This window comes from Pleurodeles waltl, chromosome 12 (assembly GCF_031143425.1).
Source record: "Pleurodeles waltl isolate 20211129_DDA chromosome 12, aPleWal1.hap1.20221129, whole genome shotgun sequence".
Classification (NCBI taxonomy): Eukaryota; Metazoa; Chordata; class Amphibia; order Caudata; family Salamandridae; genus Pleurodeles; species Pleurodeles waltl.
The window spans coordinates 134034605-134042000 of NC_090451.1; the positions used below are offsets into that span (position 1 = coordinate 134034605).

At 43.0% G+C, this 7396-nt stretch overlaps 1 non-coding gene across 1 annotated transcript; it reads left to right on the forward strand.

Annotated features, from left to right (window-relative positions):
* Nucleotides 1-243: 243 nt before the first annotated feature.
* On the forward strand, nt 244-316 carry TRNAR-CCU (transfer RNA arginine (anticodon CCU)). Its single transcript has one exon. It is a non-coding gene; the product is annotated as a tRNA-Arg (tRNA).
* The last annotated feature ends 7080 nt before the right edge of the window (nt 317-7396 follow it).

Consider the following 7396-nt stretch of genomic DNA (forward strand, 5'->3'; position numbering starts at 1 on the left):
GATCTGCCAATTTAGAATGCATCCTAGATGCAGATTTCTGCTACTGAGCAGTTGAAGTTTTGAAAGTATGGGAAAGATTCCTCTATAGACAGTAAAGTTGTTTGCTAAACACAAAACAGTGTCTCTGGAAAGAAGACGGAAGTGTGCCTGAGAGAGAAATAACACAGACGTTAGGACAGAGTCCTGCACTTGCGCAGCAGCACTTACTTCAGGAAACATAATGGGAATAGAAGACACTGTGTGGCCCCAGTGGCCTAATGGATAAGGCACTGGCCTCCTAAGCCAGGGATTGTGGGTTCGAGTCCCATCTGGGGTGAAGTTAAATTTTTACATGCTATTGTCACTCCATTTACCACAACAGGGAGCAAAATTCAAGAATGAGAGAAATTATATAGATACACGTTTCTTTGCAAGACTGGGAGCGATGTATTTGGACAAGAAGGAATGGTTTAGTCAGGACTTCTATGAATCTAAATGCCGGCTGGTTAAAGTGTAGTATTTTGCGGTGATTCCGCAAGAGATGTGTTTGAGAGAAGCCTGTAAACGCTAGCCCCACACAATTTATGTGAACTTCCCCGGAATCACCTGAATTTCAAGTCTTTAAAGTACATATGGCTCATAATGTTTACAAGAGACGGAAGTGTCCTGAGGAAAAAAATAGCCGATTCAAAGCGCCACCATGAACTTGCAGGACAGACACGGAAGGAAAAACAAGTACGCTCGCAGTCAAAGTTATGGGTAAAAGTGAAATTACCCATGTAACAGGGTCGATGTACATGGCGGTAACAAAACCGCCTCAGGGAGCGACAAACCAAAGCATTTACCAAGGAAAACAAAAGATTTTTGAAGGGCAAGCCCACAAACGAGTGATAGTGATGGGGTGCAGTGGGCGTGGTTAGCAGCCCAGATACATACCAACTCGTCGGAAAAGCAGCGCATGCGCTGTGCTGTGCTTGACCTAAGGATGCGCCCAGGATCACAGTCTGTTTGTTGTTGGAGACCAGGATTAGACTTTTGATTTCTTCTATTTGTTAAATAGAATGGCATGTCCCGTTCACGTGTAGTAAAAAGATTTAGTACATTTATTTTGGTAAATGTGATGGTTGGTCTGGGTAGCTTTTTAACTTTCTGAAAATGTGCAGCTTTTTAAACGTTATATACGGATTGTGGATGTTTTATACATTATATAGTTGTGATAGTTTAAACGAGTATTGTCTACGTTTCACAGACTATGTAGGCGCCCTTTCGCACTGTGCTTCCGCTGCTGCTTCGGATAAGGGTAAGAAACGGGTGCTCTGTATTTCCCAGATTTACTCATATGAACTTTAAAAGAATGATACCCAGAGAGCCATATCAAAATTGTAACATGCATGTGCAGGTATCAGTGCTCGCGCACAGTTGTCAGCTGGTCCTGTGTGGGGGCAGTTACTCTCAGCCCGCTCTGCAGTGTCACACGACAACACCGATGGAAAATGAAACTACAGCCCTCTAGCCCAGCGTGTGTAGTGTTGTGAAAAAAAAATCTTCACATCATGCGTGTGGTGGGGGGAGGGAGTTGGTTGTGCAGTTATATTTTTAAACCGAGGTTTAGATTGTTTCTAAGTGCGCTCGAAGTTCAGCAGTAATTTGTTTTTCTTTACATTTTTTAATCTTAGGTCCTGTAAAAGCGCGAAGGGGTCTCACGGTTCGTGTTGGGCGCTTTGAAAATGGTCTGATCTACTATTGCTTTTGTTGCGGTTACTAATGTTATCAGCAGTTCCAGCGTATTTAAAGAAAGTTAGCAGCAATAATCTGCCTTTTCAGCAAAACAGCGGGAAGAGACCACTGCACCTGATGAGCTCTAAATGACCTCTAGAAATCACAGTTGGCATTCTTCACCCTCCCCCTCTCATAATTCTCACTCCATCGCCCTCAAGGCGCCCTGGCTTTTGTATTTTCTTTTTTGATGTGTTTTAGGTCTGGCCTGCCACAGTGTGTAGTACTTGTACAGCGCTTCAATCCCCGGCGGCACGGCACCCAGGATAATGTGCTACATGACTACACACTTGCCAAAAGGCGAGACCTATTGGCTATTCCAATGCTTGTTGCGAGTTGAAGACGAGAGCGCATGAGTCTAGCTTTTCGGCCAACACAATATCGCTTGGGTTCGTGCCACATTTCAAACTCAGTGAGTCAATGACCCCGAGTACTGATCGGTGTATAGGATCAGGGGTTTTACAGATACACCTTTGCTTTGGGGGTTCGCAATGATAAACATAAAAGAGGATTGTGATAGCATTCTGTGTCTCCTGAACCCCAAGATAGAGTTTAAACCGTTCTATCCCAAGCTGACACCTATAAGGGACTCAAAAAGCCCCATAAAGTGCTGACAGCTCAGAAGACTGTAAACTATGAGCATTCGTGTTTCTCTCCACAAACCTGTACCCTAATTAAGTAAATAGAATTTGGACCTTTATAGTCTCGCCATAGCAGATTTAATTTAGTCAACACTAGTCTGATTTCTCTCTGCACATAGACTTTCGTCTGTTGGAGGCACAATTCTCGAGCACAGCAATTGTCTTGAAGGGGAAGTTATCAGCAAATGACAATAGACCAACCCCCTCGAGTCTCTTAAGGGTCACAGCTTCTTGAAGAGACATCTATGGTGGTGGCTTCTTCAAGGAGATATTACCATAAGGGCCAAAAAACGCTCAACATTGTTTTTCTAGGAGTAACTGAGTCAAACTGGTGGTCATTGAGGAATAAATCATATCTACTCTGTGGTGGGCAAGATTTGCTGTCAGAAAACCAATTGTGAATGAGGCCCACCGAGAGGGGTGTTTTCTAAAGCTCGGCTCTCAGTCGAGGACAGATCCTGAAAGGGGCAGTGGTCTGAGACTGAGAACCAGAGGACAGCGATCTTTAATGGGGCAGGAATCTAACATCTGTCATCAGTGCCTCTGTCACTGCTCTTCTAGGATCTGTCCTTCTGAGTTGTAACTTCTTGATCCGCTGGTTTCCAATTTGTTTACCTCTTTGGCAAGTGGCCTACACCTTTTGAAGAATTGTAGAACGTGCATGTGTCTCTAAATAATATCAAATAGAATCCTGCCTGCATTCGGCCAGACTATCCGATTGGCTCGGTAGGTTAGAGCGTAGTTGTTAATCACGCCAAGGTCGCAGGTTAGATCCCCGTATGACCAACCTGCGTTTTGGATTGATTCTTTCATTACACGTTTGAGGGTAAGGAATAAACATAGCGCACCTGGGGAATTTTGCTAATGCCACGCACATTTGATATTCACTGCTTTAAGTTTTGTTTAACTGAAGGAGCAATGTATAGTTCAGGGAAGAGACTGGAAGCTCAGACGACTGCTAAGCTGTGATGAATAACTGTATAAGAACTCCCTAGCGGTGCCTGCTTCTCCTTTTAAAACAGTTTGGAGGGGCCCGCGGAGATGAGACACGCTCTAGTCTCTGTGGGCATATTTCGGACAGAGGGGAAGTGACATAGGGGAGTAGGGCAGGATGTTAGGTAAGCGGGGGTGGGTCTAAAATATGGGATAAAAAGGGGCGCAGGGAGGGATCGGCCTCTTCTGTGCCAAAACTGGTAGAGGTGCGAAGTTTGGCCACCCACCCACCCGGCAAGAATCACAAAGGGTAGTTAGGGCTTAGCTCGGTTGGGGCAATTTTTGGGCTAGTATGGAGTTTGAAGGAAGTCAGTTAGGGCAGGTTGTAAGACAGAAGAGTAGGGGCAGTAGATAAGGGAGGGTGGAGAGTCAGATGCGGGCTTGGTCACCCTTCCAGGAGAAAAATAAGCAGGAAAAGGATCACAGCGTGGGGGATGCACAAAACAACTAGGGCATGAAAATAAAAGGGGAGTGCTTAGCGGAAAAGGTGGGGGTTTTGAAGTTAAAAGATGAGCGGCGAAAGGTTAAAGGGTGGGATCTGTTAAAGTTGGAGTGTATGCGTTTTAAGTTTAAATATGTATTATTGTTACAATCCTGTCCTAATAGAGGACCTTTTACACTAACGACTGGTGTCACTGAAGTATGTCCCGACGTTCTCTTTTCCTCTTATTTTTTGCTAATATGTTTATTAACACTCGCCTGCAGCATTTAAAACGTATCTAATTACCAAAGCAAAGTCTCCCTCCTCCAGAGAGACAGATGGGCAGGTAAATAGCTCGCTGCGCACGAGGCGCGGCTGCACGCACAATAAGAGCTTCTGGGTGTCTTTGGTCGCGGACGTAGTAGCCTGTCCTGCTCATCTCTACTTTTCTAGATCTGGAACCATTTCCCTTCAAACAACGGACAAGATAGGGCAGAGGTTCAGGTCACTTACCCTCTGGCTCCTTAATGCGAGTAACTGCACAAGTCTGTGCTCGTTGGTCGCATCCATCTAAAGATAGTTTATTTCAGTCACGAACGTCATTCAACAAGTGTCTTATTTTACTTATGTTTTATAAAAATAACAAGTCATTTTCCAATTTCTTTTAAAGTTGCAGTAGCTGTCTGCAATCTGAGTGCTTGGAGAGGTGGCATTTTATTCTTTTTTCCTTCATTAATAGTGATAACATTCATAGCAGAACCCAAAGGCGTATTTTTTTAAACAAATGTCTCTAGTACAATGTTCATATCAGCAATATATATATATATATTTAATTATGTGTGTAAGACTTATTTTTTTCTTTTGTTACGTTGGCATATGGCTGCATTAAAAAAAATAAAGAAATGTAGTGAGTGAACCAGCTTGCCAAGGAAAGGCCTATTTTCTTTGTCATTCCTTGTTTTTAGCTGCAGAGTAACATTTAAACTCCAATTTTCATTAGGAAATGCAGATTCCCATTTCCACCTTCATGATTTCTGATTCACTTATTAATTTAAGTCAGATGAAAGGTGGTGGTTGGGGACGCTCTGAAAGCAATCTGTCCTAAGAAAGGGACATTGTAACCCTTAAAAAGAGGTATGATCTGTGTAAATAAGAGTATAACGTACTATATAAGAAAAAGAATCCAGTTCTTGACAAAATCATAAAAACAACCTTACTGGAAAAAGAATAACATGATTCCGAAGGCAACCACAGATAAAACTATCTGCACAGCACTCTTCTCTCGTACCACAAGCATTGAACATTTGCAGGATACATTTTAAATTAAGTGGCAAACTGACTTCTTGCTGTTGCCCACTTAAAAATCCAGTGTACAAAAAGGCCTAACTTGTGTTTTCAATTGATTTGAAAAGTATCTTAGGCCCTGAGACTTCAATGATGAATAACAGTATCCACTGCCGTTATTGCCAAAGGACCCAGAGAAAGGCCTCACAGACTCCATATGTCTCTTATCCCTCACTTGAAAATTCTGGGGATGCTTAGAAACAAGCTGAATTACGGTAGTTACGGCAAGCAGGTGTGGTCTAATACCGGATATCCATTACTGGCTTTACCAAAATATGCTGATGATAAAAGTGAATAGGACTCAACACAGTGGTCAGACCGTGTTCAGGGGCACCAGCGCTGACCAAGGCCACTGAGTGCTAAATATGTCGGCTTGTCCTCCTATAGATCTGCAAACTAGGCCAGGTACTGCCTTCCCACACTTGACTCTCAGGCTTGTGAAAGTGGCAGGCACAGACTTTTCAGAGCGGTATTGTGGGACGCAAGGGCTCTGAGCTCAAGAGTCAACCAATGGACGCAATAAGCAAATGTTCAGTCCAGTGCTTCTCTTTTATGAGAAAGAAAGTTCATTATATCAATACTTTAAAATACTAAATAATCCAATAGGCACAATATACAAGGTTGTTCCAAGCTGTATACAGACAGTGAGGTGCTACGTTCCCCTCTCTTATAGTTAATTGTTTTCCCTCTTGCTGTGGATGAGCTCCTGCTATTACCTTTGTGTATCCCTCTACAAGTTCAGGAAAATATTAGGATAAGGAGCAGATGACAAAAAAGTTCTCATTGGTTCAAGGAGCAACTCAGGTTGATGTTTTTATCTTTTGGTTTGTCATTGTGTTTGGTACAGGCTAAGCCCTGCAATTGTACTGGTTTGTTTGTTAATCACGTTCCTGGGGGTAGCCTGTGGCCATCCTATCAAGGGATCAACTACCCCTTCCCCACCCAAGGCCTTTGTCCTGCTCTGTGAGCAGTTTCACACCTCATTAAGGAGGATATTCAGTTGCCAGTTGACAATTGGGACCCATGTAACTGGGCTTCCAGAAGCTTTAGGCAGTGAATAGGTAACTTGCTAAAAGCACCTTTCCATAATACTTATTACAAATTCTATTTCACCAGTGAATCAGGCTTTTAATAAATATCACAAAAAGCCAAAGAATGAGATTAGTGGCTGTTTCCTAGCTGGAGATAAAATTATTAATTCTAATGTTGCATCCCAATGCTTACATATGGAGCAGTCATCCTTGATACAGTTATAATAGCTTCTGGATCTTTTCTACTCTAAGGAAATATGCAACATTAAATTGCTACACGCCCTACTTTTAATTACCTTGCACCCTGCATTATGGGCAGTATGGTATTTAGGGGGGACTTATTTATATTTAAAAGGAAGGTTTAGGCCTGTCAAAAGTGGGTATGCCTGAAGACTTGTTTAACACTGTCACTGTTGTGGGGTGATACAATGGGTACTACAGTCCACCGGTTACATTTAACTTTCATGTCCTGGGTTCATTTTGGGACATAAAAAAGGGGAGGGACTGGGAGATTAATGGTCCAGTGTACGTTCTCCCTAAACGTAAACCTGTAAATTAAATGAGTACACTGTTCCAGAAGAATCTGTCTATAAGGACGAAAAGTGTCAGTACTATGGTAGGAGTGCCCTCAAGCATCGTTTGAGACGCTAAGCATCATCATTGGGCTAACTCCTCGTCAGACCGGCACTGCAACATCTGACGGGCCACCACACAAGTGGTGGTGGCACTAAACCGAAGGTGGTATCGCAGATCCAGTGGAGTCTGCAGTACGTGCTGACAAGGAAAAGAAAGGAGAGTGAAATATATGTTAAAATTAGCTCTGAACACCCAGTATCTCAATTTAATTACTCAGAATGAGGATCAGGCCAAGATTAAAAATAAATGAGGGAGTACTTGAAGGGAATATTGTCCCCCTGTACTCTTGAAAAAAAGGGAAAGGAGGAGATGTACTCTGTCCTAACACTAATGGTCGACATGTTTTGTGCCTTTACAGTCAGAGATTGATCCAATGGCGCTTCATCAGGACCGTAAGTTGTAACTTCTCCTATAAAAACCAAACAGTAAGTGCTAAAAGGTCACTTACTATGCGTGGACTAATTGTCAGTCGTTGGTAGGTCGCCCATCCCATGTGGAGAAAAGGCATCTTAGGGACGCGTAAACCTCAGCCCAAAGGAGAGTTCATTGATATCTTCCTAGGGTCCTGCCACACA